We start from the raw sequence: 21,378 nt of genomic DNA on the forward strand, positions 1-21,378 counted from the left end.
GAAGAATCATTTTTTTAAGTTTTTTTTTTTTTTTAATTTATTCATGAGAGACAGAGAGAGAGGCGCAGAGACACAGGCAGAGGGAGAAGCAGGCTCCATGCAGGGAGCCCGACATGGGACTCGATCCCAGGTCTCCAGGATCAGGCCCTGGGCTGAAGGCGGCGCTAAACCGCTGAGCCACCCGGGCTGCCCTAACATTGAAGAATAATTTTCATATAGACTTTATACATTTCTTGTTTATCCCTAGGTGTTTCGTCTGATTTTTCGCTATTATAAATAAAGTACCATCTTCATAACTATTACTGATACTTTTTGTATATATCAAAGCTATTATTTGCATATATGAATTTTTGTACCGTGGTACCTTTTCATTTTATTGAAAAATGTTTGGTGTGATAGAATACTGGAAGCATGCGTCAATAAATATAGATAGAAGAAAATTTGTTTCCCTACATTTACAAAGGCCATTTGGTCTGGGGAAAACCTGGTCAAATTACGAGTCACTGCCACGTCACTCAGAAACAAGGGAGCCTTAAATCTGTTACTTGATATCTCTGCACCAAAGACAGGGCATCTTTCACAATTCTGTGCTGTCTACAGTAGTGGAGACTAGCTCTTAAAGCTCCTCCTTAGTCCAGGGCCTCTCAAAGCTGCCTCACCAAAGTTCCTCCAAAGAATTAAGAAAAGTCAGTACACCGGGGGTGGGGCGGGGGGTGGGTGGGGGATGTCCTAGATGTCCAAAAACAAGTTTTTCGGAAATACATCTAAAAAATGGTTAATCCTGATTTTGTTTTCTATTCTACAATGACTCTGCCTTTATATAAAATTCGTTTTAAAAATTATCTCTGGATGTCTTAGCCATTTTCCTTTCAGAAAAACGGATACTCCACAAAGATGCATCTTTATTATCATTATTTTGGAAACGAGAAAAGTGAGGTTGAGGTTACTACCCTTCAAAGCTCACCATGCCATCCATCCTCACAAACTTGGAACCATACAATTCTCACCCAAGTTGGACCTCTTACACCCCTCTCACACCGTCCGTCGCCCACCCGCGAACCCGCCCGCGAACCCGCCCGTTTCCTCTTTTACCCCTGCCCCCATCCACACAGGCTTTGAACACTCCACGTCACAGAAAGCGATTCTTCCCCGTCAGCCTCCCCAGCCCTGTCGCAGGCTCTAAGAATCCTCCCCTGCAGCCTCCCTGACCGGATCCGGAGCCCAGAAACCCAGGTCCCACGCCCAGATCTGCGCCTTGCGAGGCAGAAACCACACTCACCGGCAGACAAAGACGACTATGGCGAGCCAGAAAGTCTGCGCCTGCGCACTCCGTGGGCTGGCTGGCTCTCCCAGAGGTCTCCTGGGCTCTGCCAAGCCGGGCTCAGAGCTGGACGGAATCTGTTGGTATTGGCAGGTCTCCCACTTTTCTGACTGCGGACTACATTTCCCATAATTTTCAGTAGTTCGAGTCCGCTTTTAGCGTTTTCTTTCCTGCGCCAGAGTTTGTGGGACTGTCGGCCTGGTAGGGGGAGGAGTGTAAGTACACCGAGTCTCACGACTCCGTTTAATCCTCTACCTGTGTTAACTCTACCTTTGGGAGAGGGCAGTGGTGTGCCTTGGGTTATAATAAACTCAGTTCAAGCACGCCGGGATTACTCCTTTGTAGGAGCCAGGGTATAAGGCTCCCTACCCACGGAGCGCCGAAACATTTCGGGGCGCAGTTCTGCCTCAGGGTGGGCGAGGATGGAGGTCTCTGGCAAGGCTCACGCCGGGCGCCGAATTCTGCATCGCGAATGCAGAGCTTAACTACATTTCCCAGGAGGCATCGCGCCCGACGCTCCTCTCCCACAGCGAAGCGGGCGCTTTGAGCTGAGCTGTGTTCAGACGCGAGCCGCGGTCTCTCGGTCTCTGGTCCCAGCCGCTAACACGACTGAGAGGAGACGGAGGTTGAAAAAAGCCCAGGTACCGCCGTCGGGACGGAGACTAAGTATTAAGTCTGTTGGGGCAGAAGGGGCTGAGGAGAAGCGGTGGTGAAATTTGTGACTGCCCAGTGATGTGTATATATGCATTTGTGAATGTGTGTGATACCTTGTGTGCGGGTGTGGATTAGCTTGTCATAACACTGAGACCCTGTGTTATGGTTGTTAATGTGTGACCATGTATAACACTGGGGTGGGGGTGGGGGGGCTATGGGTCACCTGTGACTGTGTCCCTGTAGTGGGCATGCGGTTGTGACGGTGTGATCGTGTATTCCACTTTGTGTGCTGGTGTAGGGAGCTTTGTGACTGAACCGCCATGGGTGTTGTGACTGGAGCCCTGTGTAGGGAGGGTGTTATTGACTAGGGTGTTACTTTGGGTCTAGTAGTGGATGCCAGGCTGTAAAGCATTTGGGGAATTTGTTTGGTGACTGTGTCACACATAATCATAAATGGGAGCACAAGACGGCTCTGCTCCTTGACAGTAAAGGCTTGGACTTTTCTCTCACCCTGAGATTGATTTGGAAGCCCTGGTGTCCCCTGATGGGGCAGAGGGATTGGTGGCTAGTGAAGCCAGTTGACCTCATCTGGGCCCTCATCCTACTCTTGTCTCTGTCCTTCTCCAAGAAAGGTCTTCATTGGATGAGGAAATAATTGTGACAATTAAGTTATGTTTAAGGTGACTTAGTATTTTTCTTTTTTAAAAGATTTTATTTATTCATGAGAGATACAGAGAGAGGAAGAGACACAGGCAGAGGAAGAAGCAGGCTCCACACAGGGAGCCCCATGTGAGATTCGATCCCGGGACTCCAGAATCACACCCTGAGCTGAAGGCAGACGCTCAACCACTGAGCCACCCAGGTTCCATTCTCTTTGTTTCTGAAATGCTTTATTTTTTCAGGATGTGATTTTTTTCTTTCTTGTCAAATGCTTAACAAAGACCCAGCAAGTAACCAAAACTTACTGTTTCTCCTAGAAAATATCTTAATTGCATTCCCAATTGTTTTAATGAACAGAGCAAATAGTACATTTTATTTATTTATTTCTAAAGATTTATTTATTTGAGAAAGCAGGGCACAGCCTGAGTGGGGGAGGGGCAGAGGAAGAGAATCTCAAGTTGACTTTCCACTAAGCACAGGCCAGGAGACGATCCCTGAACCTGAGGGAAGCCAGTGACACCTGAGTGGCTCAGGTGGTTAAGACTCTGCATTGGGCAGGGGTCATGATCCCGGGGTCCTGGGATCCAGCCCGTGTCAGGGTCCCTGCTCAGTGGGGAGTCTGCTTCTCCCTCTGCCCCCCTCCTGCTCATGCGTGCGTGCATGCTCTCTCTTCTCTTTCTCAAAATCTTTAACAACAATAACAACAAAAGACCTGAGGGAAACCAAGAGTTGGTTCCTTAACCAACTGAGCCACCAGGCCCCCACAATAGTACATTTTATATTGAGTATGTTGGTTTTACTTAAATAAACATGTAGATTCATATACACATGTATATATACATATTCATTTAAGTGATACTGTAACATCACATAGTTGAAAATTCTTTGAGAATATATATTTTTTAAGTTTTTATTTTAATCACTTGGGAGTGCTTAACACAAGTGCACTCCTTAATCCCCATCACCTGTTTCACCCATCACCCCATCCACCTGCTGTCTGGTAACCTTCAGTTTGTTCTCTATAGTTAATAGTCTGTTTCTTGGTTTGTCTTTGTTTTTCCCCTTTGCTCCTGGTTTTGTTTCTTAAATTCCACACATTAATGAAACCGTGTGATATTTGTCTTTCTCTGACTGACTTCACTTAGCATTGTACTCTGTAGCTCTATCCATGTCCTTGCAAATGGCAATGTCTCATTCTTTTTGTGACTGAATAATATTTCATTGTATATATATATACATACATCTCTATCCATTCACAGTCAGTGGACACTTGGGCTGCTTTCATATCTTGGCTATTGTAAATAATGATTCTATAAACATAGAGCTGCATGTATCCCTTTGAATTAGTGTTTTTGTACTCTTTGGGTAAGTATCTAGTAGTGTGATTCTAAGATTATAGGGTAGTTCTATTTTTGATTTTTTGATGAACCTCCATGCTGTTTGCCACAGTGGCTGCACCAATGTGCATTCCCACCAATAATGCACGAGGGTTCCTTTTTTTTCCACATCCTCACCAACACCTCTTGTTTCTTGTGTTGTTTTTAGCCATTCTGTCAGTTGTGAGGTGTTCTCTCACTGTAGTTTTGATTTGCATTTCCCTCATGATCAGTAGTGTAGAACATCCTTTCTTGTGTCTGTTGACCATCTCTGTTTCTTTGTTTTTTTGTTTGTTTTTTTTACGATTTTATTTATTTATTCATGAGAGACACACAGAGAGATAGAGGCAGAGACACAGGCAGAGGGAGAAGCAGGCTCCATGCAGGGAGCCTGACGTGGGACTCGATCCTGGGTCTCCAGGATCAGGTCCCGGGCTGAAGGCGGCGCTAAACTGCTGAGCCACCAGGGCTGCCTCATCTTTGTTTCTTTGGAGAAATGTCTGTCCATGTCTTCTGCCCACTTTTTTTTTTTATCAGATTATTTGTTTTTAGAGTGTTGAGTTTTATAAGTTCTTTATATATTTTGGATAGCAACACTTTATAGGATATGTTATTTACAAATACCTTCTCCCATTTCAAAGGCTGCCTTTGGTTTTGTTGATTGCTTCCCTCACTGTGCAGAACCTTTTTTTTTTTTTTTTTTTCTCAGAACCTTTTTATTTTGATGTAATCCCAGTAGTTATTTTTGCTTTCATTTTCCTTGCCCCAGGGTGTCTATCTAGAAAAAAGTTGCTATGGCCATTGTTCAAGAAATTACTACCTGTGTTCCTTTCTATGATTTTTATGGTTTCAGGTCTCACATTCAGGTCTCTAATCCATTTTGAACGTATTTTGTGTATGGTGCAAGAAAGTGGTCCAGTTTCATCCTTTTGCATGTTGTCCAGTTTTCCCAATACTGTTTGTTGAAGAGACTTTTTCCCCATTGGATATTCTTTCCTGCTTTATCAAAGATTAATTTACCATTTATTTTATTTTATTTTTTAAGATTTTATTTATTTATGAGAGACACACAGAGAGAGAGGCAGAGACATAGGCAGAGGGAGAAGCAGGCTCCATGCAGGGAGCCCAATGTGGGACTCGATCCCGGGACTCCAGGATCACACCCTGGGTGGAAGAAGGCAGGCACTCAACTATTGACCCACCCAGGCATCCCTACATCCCTCCCCACTGACCACAAGCCTGCCATGGAGTTTGATCCCAGGACCTTAGGATCATGACCTGAGCTCAGGTGCTTAACTGACTGAGCTAAAGGCTCAGGTGCTTAACCGATTTAGCCATCCAGGCATCCTATCCAGCTTTGCTTTTCTTTATCAAGTTTTCATTTCTTTGGCTAAAAAAAAAAAGATTTATTTGGCTATTCAGCATTTTATGTGGTTCCTTACAAATTTAGGATTATTTGTTCTAGTGCTGTGAAAAACACTGTTGGTATCTTGATAGGGATTGCATACTTCGGGTAGTGTAGACATTTTAATATTATTTGTTCTTCCAGTCCATGAGCAAAGAATTTCTTTCCACTTCTTTTCTTGTTTTCAGTTTTGTTCACCAGTCTTTTGTAGTTTTCAGAGTATAGCTCTTTTTCCTCTTTGGTTAGGTTTATTCTTAGGTATCTTACTATTTTTGGTGCAATTTTAAATGATATTGTTTTCTTATTTTCTCATCTGCTTCATTATTGGTGTGTAGAAATGCAACAGGTTTCTGTAGGTTTATTTTGTATCCTGACATTTTACTGAATTCATTTATCAGTTCTAGCAGTTTTTTGGTGAAGTGTTTTGGGTTTTCCATATATTGTATCCAGTCATTTGCAAGTACTGAAAGTTGTACTTCTTCCTCACCGATTTGGATGCCTTATATTTCTTTCTTCTTATTCTGTGATTGCTATGGCTAGGACTTCAATTATTGTGTTGAATAAAAGTGGTGAGAGTGGACATCCTTGTCTTATTCCTGACTTTAGTAGAAAGGTCTCAGTTTTTCCTCATAGAGAATGATGTTAGCTGTGGGTTTTTTACATGTGGCCTTTTGTTATGTTGAGGTATGTTCTCTCTAACTCTACTTTGTTGAGGGTTTTGTTGTTGTTGAGGGTTTTTATCATGAATGGGTGTTGTACTTGTCAAGTGCTTTTTCTGTGTCTATTTTCATGGTCATATAGTTCTTATCTTTTCTCTTATTGATGTGGTGTATCAGGTATCATTTGCAAATATTTAACCACGCTTGCAACCCAGGAGTAAATCCCCCTTCACCTTGCTGAATGATTTTTTTAAATGTATTGTTGGATTTGGTTTGATAGTATTTTGTTGATGATTTTTGCATCTCTGTTCATCAGAGATATTGGTCCATAGTTCCCTTTCTTTGTGGTGTCTTTATCTGGTTTTGGTATCAGTAATGCTGGCCTCATGGAATGAATTTGGAAGTTTTCCTTCCTCTTCCGTCGTTTTTTTGAAATAGTTTGAGAGGGCAGCCCCGGCGCGCTAGTGGTTTAGTGCTGCCTTCAGCCCGGAGTGTGATCCTGGAGACTCGGGATCGAGTCCCACGTCAGGCTCCCTGCATGGAGCCTGCTTCTCCCTCTGCCTGTGTCTCTTCCTCTCTCTCTCTCTGTGCCTGTCATGAATAAATAAATAAATCTTTAAAAAAAAATGAAATAGTTTGAGAAGAATAGCTCTTAAGTCTTACTTAAATGTTTGGTAGAATTTGCCTGTGAAGCCATCTTGTCCTGGACTTTTGTTTGTTAGAAGTTTTTTGTTTATTGATTCAATTGTATTGCTGATAATTGGTCGTTCAAATTTTCTTCCTGCATCAGTTTTGGTAGATTATATGTTTCTAGGAATTTATCTCTTTCTTCTAGGATGTTCAGTTTGTTGTCATATATCTTTTTTCATAATATTCTCTTGAATTTCTGTGGTGTTGGTTGATAGTTCTCTCTTATTTGTTTTATTTATTTGGGTGCTTTCTCTTTTTTTCTTGGTAAATCTGGGATAAAGGTTTATCATTTCAAATAACCAGCTTCTGGTTTCATTGATCTATTCTGTTTTTTAGTTTCTATACCATTTATTTCTGCTCTGATCTTTATTATTTCCGTCCATCTCCTGGTTTTAGGTTTTGTTTATTGTTCTTTTTCTAGCTCCTTTAGGTGTAAAGTTATGTTATTTGAGATTTTTCTTGCTTCTTGATGTAGGCCTGTATTGATATAAACTTCTCTCTTAGAACCACTTTTGCTACATCCCAAAGGTTTTGAATCATTGTATTTTCATTTTCATTTGCTCCTATGTATTTTTTTTAAATTTCATTTATTTCCTGGTTGACCCATTCATAGTTAGTAGCATGTTATTTAGCCTTTATGTATTTGTGGTCTTTCCATATTTTTTCTTATGGTTGACTTCTAGTTTTATGGTGTCAGAAAAAATGTATGGTATAATTTCATTCAATCTTTTCTTTTAAAAATTTAGGGAGAGAAAGAGAGTGCAAGCAGGGGCAGAGAGAGAGAGGGAGAGAAAATCCCAAGCAGACTCTCCACTGAGTGTGGAGCCCACCTCGGGCTTGAATCTACAACCCACGAGATCATGACCTGAGCCAAAACCAAGAATCGAACACTCAACCAACTGAGCCAATCAGCACCTCCAACTTCATTCACTCGTTTGGATTTTGTTGAGTTTTGTTTTTTGGCCTAGTATGTGATTTGTTCTGGAGAACAGTCCATGTGCCCTTGAAAAAAATTTTTGTTTTGTATTTATTGCCTTTTTATTACTTGTTTTGTAGTTGTTCCTGAATATTTTCTCTGATTCTTTCTTGTCTTTCACTCGTTCATGCTTTGCTGGTTTTATTTAGCGATATATTTGGATTTCTTTTTCTTTGCATGTCTATTAGTGGTTTTTTTTATTTGTGGTTTCCATTAGGTATGTATAACTTCTACATGTAGCAGTCTGTATTAAGTTGATGGCCATTTAAGTTTGAACCCATTTTTACTTGTCCCATTCCCACATTTTAGTTATATGGTGTAATATTTTACATCTTTTTTGAGGGGGTGAAATTCTTGACTGATTTTTATAGGAATATTTTTACTGCCTTTATGTTTCCTACCTTCACACTGTCATTTTTAGCTTTTCCTTTCTTTTTTTTTTTATTTTTATTTTTTATTTTTTACTTATTTATGATAGTCACAGAGAGAGAGAGAGAGGCAGAGACACAGGCAGAGGGAGAAGCAGGCTCCATGCACTGGGAGCCCGATGTGGGATTCAATCCCGAGTCTCCAGGATCGCGCCCTAGGCCGAAGGCAGGCGCCAAACCGCTGCGCCACCTAGGGATCCCTAGCTTTTCCTTTCTACTCAGATAGTCCCCTTTATTATTTTCTTGCAGAGTTTACTTAGTGGTCATGAGTTCTTTTAGTTTTTGTTTGGGAAACTCTTGATCTCTTCTTCTATTCTGAATGATAACCTTGCTGTATAGAGTATTCTTGGCTGCAGATTGTTCCTATTCAGCACTTTGAATATGTCATGCCACTCCTTTCTGGCTTGGATAGTTTCTGCTGAAAAATCTACTGATACCTTGTGGGGTTTCCTTTGTATGCAGCTATCTTCTGTCTGCTTTTAATATTTTTTCTCTGTCACTATATTTTGCCAGTATGATTACACTATGTCTTGGTATGGATCTGCTTTTGTTGACTTTGTTGGGGGTTCTCTGTGCCTCCTGGGTCTAGATACCTGTTTCTTTTCCCCGATTAGGGAAGTTTTTAGATATTGTTTCTTCACATAAATTCTCTGCTCCTTTTTCTCTTCTTCTTCTGAGATTCCTATAATACAAGTGTTATTGATAGAGTCACTGTGTTCTCTAAGTCTGTTCTTCGTTTGCATAATGCTTTTTTCACTCTTGTTCAGCATTACTTTTCATTACTGTTTTCTAGGTCATTTATTTGTTTCTCTTCTTTTTCTTCTTCTTCTTCTCTTATTTTTTTTGTTTCTCTGATTCTTATACATACCCTGTTGTTCATTACATCAAACGTGTGTCTTATTTTGTTTATTTAGCCCTTTATCTCTGCTATGTTATTCCTTATCCCTGGGTTAATTGTTTCACTGATGTCTTCCACTCTTTTGTCAAGACCAGTGAGTATCTTTATAATCATTGCTTTAAACTTTCTATCAGAAAAAAAAAATAACTTTCTATCAGGCATGTTACTTATAACTTTTGCTTAGATTTGCAGCTGTGGCCTTGTCCTGTTCCATGTCTTTGTCCTATTCTTTCATTTGGGACAAATTGCTTTGTCCTTTCATTTTGTCTAAGTCTGTGTACCTGTTTCTCGGTGTTAAGAATGTCAGCTGTGTCTTCTGTTCTTGATTACAATGGCTCTATGAAGAAGAGGTCGTACAGTGCTCTGCAGTGTAATGTCCCCTATTCCCCAGGGCCTGTCACTTCTAGGAGTGTCTCCAGTGTGTGCTTTATGCACTCTGCTCTTATTTGCTGGCTGCTATATCCTTCAGGCCAGTTATCTGCAGAGACTCTCTTTGCCTGTTGTGGGCAGTGTTTGGTCCCTGGCCTGAATGTGGTATGTTTTTACCAGGTATGCTTTGGTCTCCTTGTGAAATCTGACCTGTCACTACTGCCCCTGGAACCGAGGCCTCACAAAACTGCCAGTCAGGAGACATGGTGTTGACAGAGGTTAGAGACTGTCTTCTGGGGGAGGGGGCTCACTGTGCTGAAACAGAGACAAGCAGAATGGGCAGGGCCAATCTGAAGTGCTGGGGCTGGATTGTGGCTTTTGGTGTAAGCAATTAGGTACAGAGTGTGGTCACCAAACTAGTTCCCACAGGTGGCCCAGTGCCTCATGCCGGTCCTCATGCTGAGGGTTAAGGGAGGGAAATAGGTCCTGACAGTTTCTTTGTTCCCAGAGGGGTCTCTCTGTGAATGCAAAGGCTACCTCTCTGTGACACACTTTGAGATGAGTAACTAACCTTCCCACTGTGTGCCCTAGGTGCTCTTCAGATCACAGCCTCCACGCTGTATGTTTGGAGTCTCTTTGCCCTGCATTTTCTCCAAGAGTAGCTCCAGTGTCCTCCAAGCTCTGCCAGAGTCAAGCACACTAATCTTTAAAAGCCCTGCTGGTGGTAGGAACTCACAAAATTGGGTCCTTTCGCTTTCCATGCCAATTACTATGGGGATTTATTTTCCCCATGTGCTCCTCTGTGTGCTATTCTGTCTCTCATCCTTCTCAGCAACAGCAGTTCCCTCTCCACTGCAGTGGCCAGGATCTGCTTTTCTCCCAAGCCACATCTCCAGTCTTCTGCCTTCTTCAGTGTGGCCTCTTCTTTAGTTCTGGAGTTTGTTCTGCAAATCTTCAGATCGATTTCTGGTGTATTTAGAATGATTTAAGAGTTATCCAGTTGTATTCATGGGACAAAGAGACTCTAGAGTTCTCCCACTTCACCACCATCTTTCTCTCCTTAAGAATATTACAATATTAGATACTATTGTTTTGTCAGATGTGTGATTGACCCAGTATTCATTCACTCGTTTATTGTAATAAAAATCCTGACTTGGTTTGAAGGAGCATTGTGCATAACTTAAATAAAGAAAAAAGGGAAAAAAGGCTATAGGTTCTAGCTTCCCTTAAAGATATAAACAAAAGTTGTTGGATTTGGCTTCTTAGTTCTTTAAAGGGATGAGGATGGGGGCAGGATAGGCTCAGTGGGCATATATTGTTTTGGCCCTCTTTGCTAGCCTGGAATATGGACATGGTGATATGTGGGGAGCAGCCATTTTATAATGATGTATTTACCAAGAAAGGTAAGATCAGAAAGCTTACAGTATTGTCAACCTGAAAATAAAGAGCCGCAATGAGAAGCAAATGAGTGTGTATTTGGAATTGAAGAATTGCAGTTTGGGGAGCACAGATTCTGGCAGTAACCAGAAAAGTGTCCCACCTGCAAGGTGAAAAGCAGGAGTTTTTATGAGAAAGGATGTGGGGGGCAATTACATGATTTAGATAAAAGACAGGAAAGTTAATTGTTACTAACAGGCTGAACCAATGTGGTTACACAGACTGACCTTTTGGTGTTAATACCTCCTATGCATTAGTTAACTATTCTGTCTTCTGAAAGTCCACAGCCAGCAGTTTTATTGATCAAGATATCCATTGCCCTATTGATTTTATAGATAATTGCTTGCCAAACAGTTTTTGCTTCTGGGTCAGACCAGGGGTCTTTTTGCCCAGTTCAAGATTATTAGGTCATTAGCCATTAGTTTTTCTTTTTTAATATTTTATTTATTTATTCATGAGAGACAGAGAGAGGCAGAGACATAGGCAGAGGGAGAAGCAGGCTCCATGCAGGGAGTCTGTTGTGGGACTTGATCCCAGGACTCCAGGATCACGCCCTGGGCCTAAGGCAGGCACTCAACTGCTGAGCCACCCAGGGATCCCTCTAGCCATTGTTTTAGAAAGGAAAATAGAGCTTTTCCTAAAAATGGAGTCTCTAATGTCCAGAAGTTTTGTATGACTACGCAATATTTAAAAGACAATAGAGGATTTTAAGTTGTACATATAGGAAAGTTAATTTGATAAAAAATATTTACCTGTAAACGTATGAAACATGTAGTAGCATTTAGTTATCTCCATTGTAATTATGAAGTTTATGAAAGAAGGGGTTTATTGTCTGTTTAGTTAAGTCTTAAGCATTTACCACAGTGACTAACACATGGTTGGCACTCAGTAGGTACTTAATAAATGATAGCAGTGATATTACTTTCTGACCACAGAGAAGAAACATGCACTTAGAATGCCTTAGGTTTGTGTTACTCTGCCTAAGCGTACTCTACGTATGTTAACTGTGCCTCTAGAGGAGGGCAGTCATGTGCCAAGGACTATTAATCCCGTGTTCTTCAAACTGCATATGAGTTCTCCAATATCTGCAGGACTTTTGATGTGGGTGAAAGATATTCACTGTTAATCCTGTTTTCTTCAAGGCTTACTTTATCCAATTTCTGTATCTAATGAATAATACATCAGTAACCATCTTTTCTAGAACATTTAAAGGATTACTAATTTTGATTAGTTGGACCCCTGGGTGGCTCAGTGGTTGAGCATCTGCCTTTGGGTGGTTGGGGGGGGTGGGGAAACGAGTCCTGCATCGGCCTCCCTGCGTGGAGCCTGCTTCTCCCTCTGCCTGTCTCTGCCTCTCTCTCTGTGTGTCTCTCATGAATAAATAAATAAAATAAATCTTTAAAAATATATATATTAAATACATATTTGTTTTTCTTTTTTTTTTTTCATATTTGTTTTTCATAGCCTTTTCTTGCACTGAGCTCCTAAAACCCTTGGAATTTACTAAGTGTAGAGAGCTATCAAGATGTCTTTTGTTATGTTAATGAGATTACTTTGGGAAACCCTTATGTAACCAAAGTGTAGGCTGGTTATTAGTGGCCCCAACCAGGTGACTAGAGGGTTGGAACTTTCAATCCCTCTCCAACTTTTGGAGAGGGTAAAATGTCTAGAGGTTGAATCATTTGCCAATGGCCAATGTTTTAATCAATCGTGACTATTGTTGAATTTTAAAAGTTACACTGAGTAAATTTTAAAGATTCAATTAGCTTTATAAAATGATTCATGAATGTGGCAGCATTGCGCTGTTGCTGAGCCCTGAAATTGGATTTGTTTGCCCCATGCTTAGTAAGCCCATCTCTGAGTCATCCGGTTTGAAGCAGAGAAAGATTTATTAAAGGACAACCCAATGAGAAGGCAGACATAGGTCCCAAATCTACCTTGCCTTATTGATCCTAGGGACAGTTTATATATTAGCAGAAGCATGTGGGTGTTAGAGCAGGGACTGGATGTGCCTTGAAACCTATGGAGGTCTTAAAACTTCTCCAGGTTACGAGTTATTCTCTGCATCTTGGCCTAGTGCCTTTCAGTAGTCCTATTACATGTTGCCATTGTGTGGGCAAAAGAGATGTTCTTGTTGGAGGGTCATGGAGCACAATGGTCAAGAAAGAATTCTTGACACATATAGTGCAACTTAGTAAGTTTATTCAGCTTCACTTTTGCTGTATGAAGCTGGTGGTTATAGGCTTAGTACTCAAGGGACAGGAGACATGCAGGGAGTATTATAAATATCTTCCTTGTATTTCTACTTGTAAAACTATTTTTGCACAATTTCTCTGGTGTTTATCATTCAGTTCAATATTAACTATCAGTGAAATTTACAGGCAGTCATGAGACCCTTTAAGTATGTAGCAACCAGGGAACCCTGGGTGGAGCAGTGGTTTAGCGCCTGCCTTTGGCCCAGGGTGCGATCCTGGAGACCCGGGATTGAATCCCATGTCGGGCTCCCGGTGCATGGAGCCTGCTTCTCCCTCTGCCTATGTCTCTTCCTCTGTCTCTCTCTCTGACTATCATAAATAAATAAAAATTAAAAAAAAAAAAAAAGAATATAGCAACCATGGGACGCCTGGGTGGCTCAGCGGTTGAGCACCTGCCCTTGGCTCAGGGCATGATCCTGCGGTCTCAGGATCGAGTCCCACATCAGGCTCCCTGCCTGGACCCTGCTTCTTCCTCTGCCTACAGCTCAGCCTTTCTCTCTCTGTGTCTTTCATGAATAAATAAATAAAGTCTTTAAAAAAAAAAAGTATTTAAAAAAAATGTAGCAACCAGCATGTATTTGATCCTTATCGGAACTATGCGGGTTATAGGTCAGCTTTCAGGGTTTAAAGGAAAACATTTTTCTGCTTCTATCCTTGATCAGTTATCAAGGAGCCTGCCTCCCCATTTCCTGTACCTGGGAAAAAAGAACAAAGTTCATAATTCTTGCAAGGCTGTGGAGGAATATGCTTAGTTGTTCAGAGGACTTTAGTTTACATGAATAAAGTATAAGTTTACAGTCTAGCAAGTAGGGGGAATCCACAAAGAGCTACAGAAAGGGAAGTTTTTAAATGATTTTTTTTTTTCATTTATTTATGATAGTCACAGAGAGAGAGAGAGAGAGAGAGGCAGAGACACAGGCAGAGGGAGAAGCAGGCGCCATGCACCGGGAGCCTGATGTGGGATTCGATCCCGGGTCTCCAGGATCGCGCCCTGGGCCAAAGGCAGGCGCCAAACCGCTGCGCCACCCAGGGATCCCCAGAAAGGGAAGTTTTTAAAACCAGAACGAGGGAGTCATAAAAAGACAAAAGGATTATTTCAGGTGAGATTGAGACAGAGCAGGGACTGGACTTGGGTCTCCTCCCCCCTAAACACAAATCCAGTGTTCCTTGGCTAGGTCTGTAGAGGAAGACCTGAGCCGCAAGGCTTTGTGAGTAACATACCTCACGGGAATGCAGAAGTACAATATATGTTTAGAAGTGAAGCACGGCTGCCTCTCTCTCTCTCTGTGTGACTATCATAAATAAATAAAAAAAAAATTAAAAAAGAAAAAAGTGAAGCACGGCTGCAAGAACTGGAACAAACCAGTCAGCACCAAGATGGACCCAGTGCTGACCTTTCACCAAATTTCTCCCTTGTTAAAATACTAAAAATCATGCCCAGGGTGGAATTAGACATGTGACACATAAAGAAGCATGACTGTTAAGTGTGCAAGTGCCCCCCAAAATCACTGCCCCTACATGTTTAGCCATCACCTTTTTCCTGCTTAAGTCTCTTTTTTTTTTTTTAATTTTTTTTTTAATTTTTTTTATTTATTTATGATAGTCACACCACAGAGAGAGAGAGAGAGGCAGAGACACAGGCAGAGGGAGAAGCAGTCTCCATGCACCGGGAGCCCGACGTGGGATTCGATCCCGGATCTCCAGGATCGCGCCCTGGGCCAAAGGCAGGCGCCGAACCGCTGCGCCACCCAGGGATCCCTGCTTAAGTCTCTTTAAAGCTCTCCTTGACCTCTGGGGAGACAGCCTGAGGATCTTCCCTCTGTGCTGTCTCCCTTGTGCTGAGCTTAAGTCCCAATAAAGCCTTGCCTGGAACTGCTATTTGGCCTCTAAATAACTTCTGTTGTTTAGAGAGCCCAAGGGCCCAGTTCCATATCAAAGTCACCATCCTCTTGGGGAAAAAAAAAGCATCTCATGAGGTGGATTTCCTCACTTTCCTTTGGGGAGATAGAGAGGCACTATGTGACGGATAACTTTATCCGTGACTTTATTTTTTTCTTTTTGGTGCGACCAAAACCCGGGCTGCCTGGTTTTCTTTTAAAATAGTTATTTTACTAGTAAAATGAGTTTGTTTGGGAATAGCAGAGGAATCACAGTTTGGTACAAGCAAGCCATGGCAAATCACAGACAAGTCTGAAGAAACAAAAGGAAGGTCTCTTTTTTTTTTTTTTTTTTTTTTAGTTTATAGTAGGAAATAGGGGGCAGCCCGGGTGGCTCAGCGGTTTAGCACCGCCTTCAGCCCAGGGCCTGATCCTAGAGTCCTGGGTTGGAGTCCTGCATCCCTGCATGGAGCCTGCTTCTCTCTCTGCCTGTGTCTCTGCCTCTCTTTCTCTTTCTCCCTCCCTCTTTCTCTCTCTCTCTATCTCTCTGTGTTGTGTGCCTCATGAATAAATAAATAAAATCTTAAAAAAAATTTTTTTTAATATAGTAGGAAATTGGGTGTTTTGAACACAAGTTCATTGGAAGAGAATGAGAGTTTGACATTGTAGAGTTTTCTTATTGGCTGCAAAAAAGTGTTTAGTACATTATTGCCAGGGCAGAAGAGATCTTCCCTCTTGTTATTAAAAGCAGGAGATAGGGATCCCTGGGTGGCGCAGTGGTTTGGCGCCTGCCTTTGGCTCAGGGCGCGATCCTGGAGACCCGGGATCGAATCCCACGTCGGGCTCCCGGTGCATGGAGCCTGCTTCTCCCTCTGCCTGTGTCTCTGCCTCTCTCTCTCTCTCTCTCTCTCTCTGTGACTATCATGAATAAATAAATAAAATCTTTAAAAAAAAAAAAAAAAAAGCTGGAGATAAATTCCTACCTGAAAAGTGTCCTCCCTTGTCAAAATAAGGATTATCTTTCTTCTTCCTGCTGATTATGCAGACTACAAGGAGTGGTACATGAGAGCTTCCCCTTCATGGGAGGTTTAAATGAGGTTTTTACTCATATTTTCATGTTAAAAAAAAATACAGTGTTATATTAGTTTCAGGTGTCATTCTCACACTTTTTAACACTGTAATGAAACCTCCATAAAAATCCCAAAAGGACAGAGTTCGGAGAGCTTCTGGGTTGGTGAACACGTGGAAATGTGAGGAGAGTGCCAAGTTCAGAGGGCATGGAAGCTCTTTGCCTTTTTCCCATACCTTGCCTGTGCAGCTCTTCCATCTGGCTTTTCCTGAGCTATATCCTTTTATAAACTGGTAATCTAGTAAGTAAAATGGTTTTCTGAGTTCTGTGAACCTCTCCAATACATTAATCGAACACAAGGAGGGGTCAGTGGAACCTCCAGTCTGTAAACTGGTTGGTCAGAAGTACAGGTGACAACCTGGACTTAGAACTGATGTTGGGAGGGAGGTGATAGTCTCAGAAGACTGAGACTTTAACCTGTGGAATCTAATACTATTTCCAGGTAGATCATGTCAGAATTGAATTAAATTGTAGGGCATCTAGCTGGGTGCTAGAGAAGTGCTTGGTGGTAAGGGGAGTCCCTATAAGTTCCCAACTTGGAAACGTGTCAGAATAGTTTACTATTCTTTTGGATTATTTATTTATTTTATTTTATTTTATTTTATTTTATTTTATTTTATTTTATTTTATTTATTTATTTATTTATTTATTTATTTATTTACTTATTTACTTATTTAAGATTTTATTTTATTTATTCATGAGAGACACAGAGAGAGAGGCAGAGACACAGGCAGAGGGAGAAGCAGGCTCCATGCAGGGAGTCTGACGTGGGATTCGATGCTGGTACCCCGGTACCCCAGGATCATGCCCTGGGTCAAAGGCAGCCGCCCAGGCTGCTGAGCCACCCAGGCGTCCCTCTTTTGGATACTTTAAACATGAAAAGAGCAGACAACATTGGAAGTAGGGAGATTTAAAAAGTGGGGAAATATTTTTAAAAAGGAAATTGTGATATTCAAGGAAGAGCTAACGATGCCCCAAACTAGTTAAAAAACTAGTGTGTTAGTAGTAGAGACAGGAATAGATGGACTGGAGATACATTCAGAGGGAAAATGTTAGAATTTGCTGAAGGATTTTATGTAGGAGGAGAAGAATGAAAAATGACTCTGAAATTTCTGTTCAGACTTGAGAGAAGCACAAGCCAAAGAAACATACAGATTACACCTGCTGGGGCCATTTTCCCCAGGAGAAGACTGTTGGCATGAGAGACTGAAATAACTTGTCACATTATTCAGTCTTGAGTTTGGGCCTTCTATTGATTATCACCTGATCTATCCTTTCAAGTTAAATGTAAAAAATGAAGGTACAAAATATTGAAAGTAAGAAAGTAACAGACTAGTTAGAATCTTTTTGAGAATAAGGACTTGGTGCTTTGAATGTGATTAAAATCATTTGGGTGTTTGCTGGTGTTTCTCAGAAGTGAAAAGCAGTATGAGAATCTTTCCCTAGTACCATTGAGTCTACAGCCTTTCCACCTTCATTTCTTTGGACATGGATTATTTTACCCAGTCCTTTCTGTCCTAATCTATGTTGAGAGGCTCTAACTTCTCTAACTTCCTTCTCCCTGACTATATTGCATCCTGTACTGATTGCACCTTGAAATTTACTGTCACTTCAATTCAGATTATTAACTGTTCTGACTTCATAAGAGTAACTGTAGAAATGCAGTGACTAAAGGTAGAAAATACACAAGAAAATAAATGACAAGTTTGTGATTTTTTTTTTAAGATTTTATTTTTATTTATTCATGACAAAGAGAGAGAGAGAGAGAGAGAGAGACAGGCAGAGGGAGAAGCAGGCTCCGTGCAGGGAGCCCAACGATCCCAGGTTTCCAGGATCACGCCCCAGGCTGAAGGCGGCCCTAAACCACTGGGCCACCGGGGCTGCCCAGTTTGTGGTTCTTAATAGAGAAATATTAGAAGCATTCCTATTAAGTCAGAAAAGAGACAAAAAGAGTCTCTTTTTTTTTTTTTTTTTGAGTCTCTTTTTTCTACTACTAGTTAACATTTCTTTAGAGGTGCTAGGTAGAGTAAACAAGAAAAAACTTAGAGGTAAAAAAAAATTCTGAAAAGTAATATCATTAAATGCTTGATTCCATGGGGGAGTATGCAGAGGAGAAAAAATGTTTTTAATTTTTTTTTAATCAATCTCTGAAACTGAAATTGAGTTAAACAGCCTCACTAATCATTAATTCATGAGGGGGTCTGTCTTCTTTCAATCTCCACCCTGTTTCCCTTCTTCCTCTATAGAGTCATTCAAAATATCTTTATATTGAATATGTTCTTACAAAGTCATATATTTTACTTGCATGTATTTTTTAGCTATACAAATAATATATCTTCTCTTTTTTGTTTTTCACTAACCACCATGTTTTTACAATCCTTCTGTCACTATGTAAACATATGTCAGGACATCTACCACTCTTTGCCTATCTAGTCTTCCAGGGGTTGGACCCTTGGGTTACCTGCGATACCCAACCACCATAAGAAATTAAGTGAATATCCTTATATATATATGTATTCCTTTATGGACCCGTTTGAGAATTTTGAAGGCCATTGATATCTGGGTCAGGATATGAGTTTACTTGTCTAAGTAGTGTCAAGTCATGTTTAGATTAGTTGTACAAGTCCACAATTCTACTAGCATTGCATATGAGTGTTCCTATAACCCTAAATCTGCAAAGAACACAGCACTATCTAGCTTTTTCATATTTATGAGTGTAAAGTGTCTAAAGAATTACATCTGTGTAGTATATTGTGTAGTATATTATTTGCTTTTCCATGATTGCCAGTGATTTTGAGTATTCTTTAATGCTTCTCAGCTTTTTGAGTTTATTTATAAATTTCGTCTTTGTACCTTGTGTTCATATTTCAATTCAGATTGCTGCCTTTTTGCTGCTGATTTGCAAGTGTTTCTTAAATATTCTAGGTATTAATTTCCTGACAGATTCTGCAAATAATCCTATTCTATATGTATTCTTTTTCTGTTACTTATTAAACAGAAAGCCTTTATCTTAATGCCACAGTTGCATATTTTCCCCCTGTGGTTTATAGTACAAAATTGCTGTTTGTTTTTCTGCTCTATGATCACAAAGAAATTCTCCAGTTTTGTCTATTAACTTTGTAGTTTTATCTTACACATTTAGGTCTTTAGCCCATTCCAGTTTTGTATTTTCAAAAAAAACCCATATTCTCCCAGGGTGCCTGGGTGGATCAGTCAGTTAAACATCTCCCTTTGGCTCAGATTGTGATCCCAGGATTGAGCCCTGTATAGGGCTCCCTGCTCAGCGGGGAGCCTGCTTCTCCCTTTCCTTCTGCCTGCTATTCTACTGGCTTGTGTACTCTCTTTCTCTCAAATAAATAAAATCTTTAAAAAACATATTCTTCCAGTATTGCCTCTGTTAGCCCTTCTCTGTGAGGTTATATTTTTTCTCTAACCCATGGATGAAATGTTTGGCAAGTGCTTTTACAGTCTTTACTAGTAAAAAAAACCTAGTGGACCAGATGGATCACCCTCAATTTGACAAATAAAATGCCTAATGCATTGTATTGATTTAGGACTGTAAACTATTTAAAATGAAAACTTCTCTCTTCCTACAACTCAGTCTTACTTATTTTTTTTTAATTGAGTTTCCTTTGTATTTATTGCAACTGTTAATTAACAATTTAATTAACATTCACAACTTCTTAGCACCTCACTCTTAAAGATAGAAGCCTATAGGGTGCCTGGGTGGCACAGTGGGTTAAACATCCGACTCTTGGGTTCTGCTCAGGTTGTGAACTCAGGATTGTGAAATTGAGCCCTGCATTGGGCACCGAGCTCAGTGAGGAGTCTGCCTGAGTTTCTTTCTCTTTCTCCCTTGCTCCTCCCCCACATGATTGCTTTCTCTAAAATAAATAAATCTAAAAAAAAAAAAATGCCTATGGAAGAAGGAGAATGTGTACAGTTTATTTCCCCTTCATGTTCTTCTAATCTTTGCCTAACACTACATTGTCTTAACCTCCCTAAAGTTGGAGCACTGGAAGGGAAGAAAGAGACAGGCTTTCCTGTCTCTTATTGACTCTTGCTGTTGTAATCAGTTTTTGGTTTTCTCATGTGTTGGTGCATATTTAAAGCTGACTTTTTCTTATTGTCTGTTGCCTGTCCGGGTTTCAAAGTAAATACTTGGCTGAAGATACCCATCTGCAAGGGGAAGCCATGAGGCTGGCACATCCTCTTCACAGAGACCACTTAAAATCCTTACGTTACCCTCAGATATCCAGGAATACAGTGGTTAACCTTCTCTGGTGATCAGATTGCTCCTTCAGAGTTTCTTTAGGACAAGATAAAAGATTGCCCCACGGCAGATCTAGTAGCATTCCATGTAGTCCACATCTAGTCACCAGGTGGGAATTAGTCTCCCATCTCTCAGATGCATATTTTCCCCAGATGGCATGAAAAAAAGAGAAATTTCTCCTAAGAACTCCTTCTTCTCCTAAGAACTCCCTTCGCTACACTCCATTTTGGATCTTAGAGGCACTGGGATCTATAGGGTCCACTTGGTTGGTTTGAAGAGATGAGGAAAAACCCACCTTCTTTCCCCAGGGGGCTGGGAAGCACTAACAACTCTATCTGTAAATAGTCCTGCCTCACAAAAACAGTCGTCTTCCTCATCTTCTCCAGTTTCTCCAGTTTCTCAAATACCTTGAAATATGTTGAACTGAGCATGGCAAAATTTGTGTATAGCCATTTCTTAGTTTTCAAATTTTGTGGAGATATCCAGAACCTCATTTTATTTTTTTTTTAATTTTTATTTATTTATGATAGTCACACAGAGAGAGAGGCAGAGACATAGACAGAGGGAGAAGCAGGCTCCATGCACTGGGAACCCGATGTGGGATTCGATCCCGGGTCTCCAGGATCGCGCCCTGGGCCAAAGGCAGGCGCTAAACCACTGCACCACCCAGGGACCCCCAGAACCTCATTTTAGAATGTAGGGTATGTTGCACCTATTTTTTTTCCTTTGATTGCTCAGGCAAAACATACAGAATGAATTTTAGTTCAACATTCAATTTATAAATCCAAAGCAAGTAGAAACTTCAAGTTGGTTGGATATAACACACCAAAATCAATATACATTAAATATAACATGGATATATATATGAAAACTATAACCAGAGATTAATGGACAAAAACATAAAAGACTCGAATAATAGACACAAAAAATATGATAGTGAATAAAGTCAATAAGAATGATCATCATCTTAT

General features: G+C 40.8%; 2 protein-coding genes across 9 annotated transcripts in view; one reads left to right on the forward strand and one right to left on the reverse strand.

Annotated features, from left to right (window-relative positions):
* ZNF260 (zinc finger protein 260) overlaps window positions 1–2,171 on the reverse strand; it is a 31,079-nt gene extending 28,908 nt beyond the window's left edge. For 3 of the 5 annotated variants that reach the window (XR_013385981.1, XR_013386021.1, XR_013385962.1), the window contains exon 1: window positions 1,280–2,171. The gene's annotated coding sequence lies outside the window, so the exon portion shown is untranslated. The remainder of the gene's footprint in view (window positions 1–1,279) is intronic. The other 2 variants (XM_077908804.1, XM_077908876.1) reach the window with 1 other exon arrangement.
* ZNF382 (zinc finger protein 382) overlaps window positions 1,162–21,378 on the forward strand; it is a 121,461-nt gene continuing 101,244 nt past the window's right edge. For all 4 annotated transcript variants that reach the window (XR_013382004.1, XR_013381949.1, XR_013381989.1 and 1 more), the window contains exon 1: window positions 1,162–1,962. The gene's annotated coding sequence lies outside the window, so the exon portion shown is untranslated. The remainder of the gene's footprint in view (window positions 1,963–21,378) is intronic.

This window comes from Canis aureus, chromosome 1 (genome assembly GCF_053574225.1).
Source record: "Canis aureus isolate CA01 chromosome 1, VMU_Caureus_v.1.0, whole genome shotgun sequence".
Classification (NCBI taxonomy): domain Eukaryota; kingdom Metazoa; phylum Chordata; class Mammalia; order Carnivora; family Canidae; genus Canis; species Canis aureus.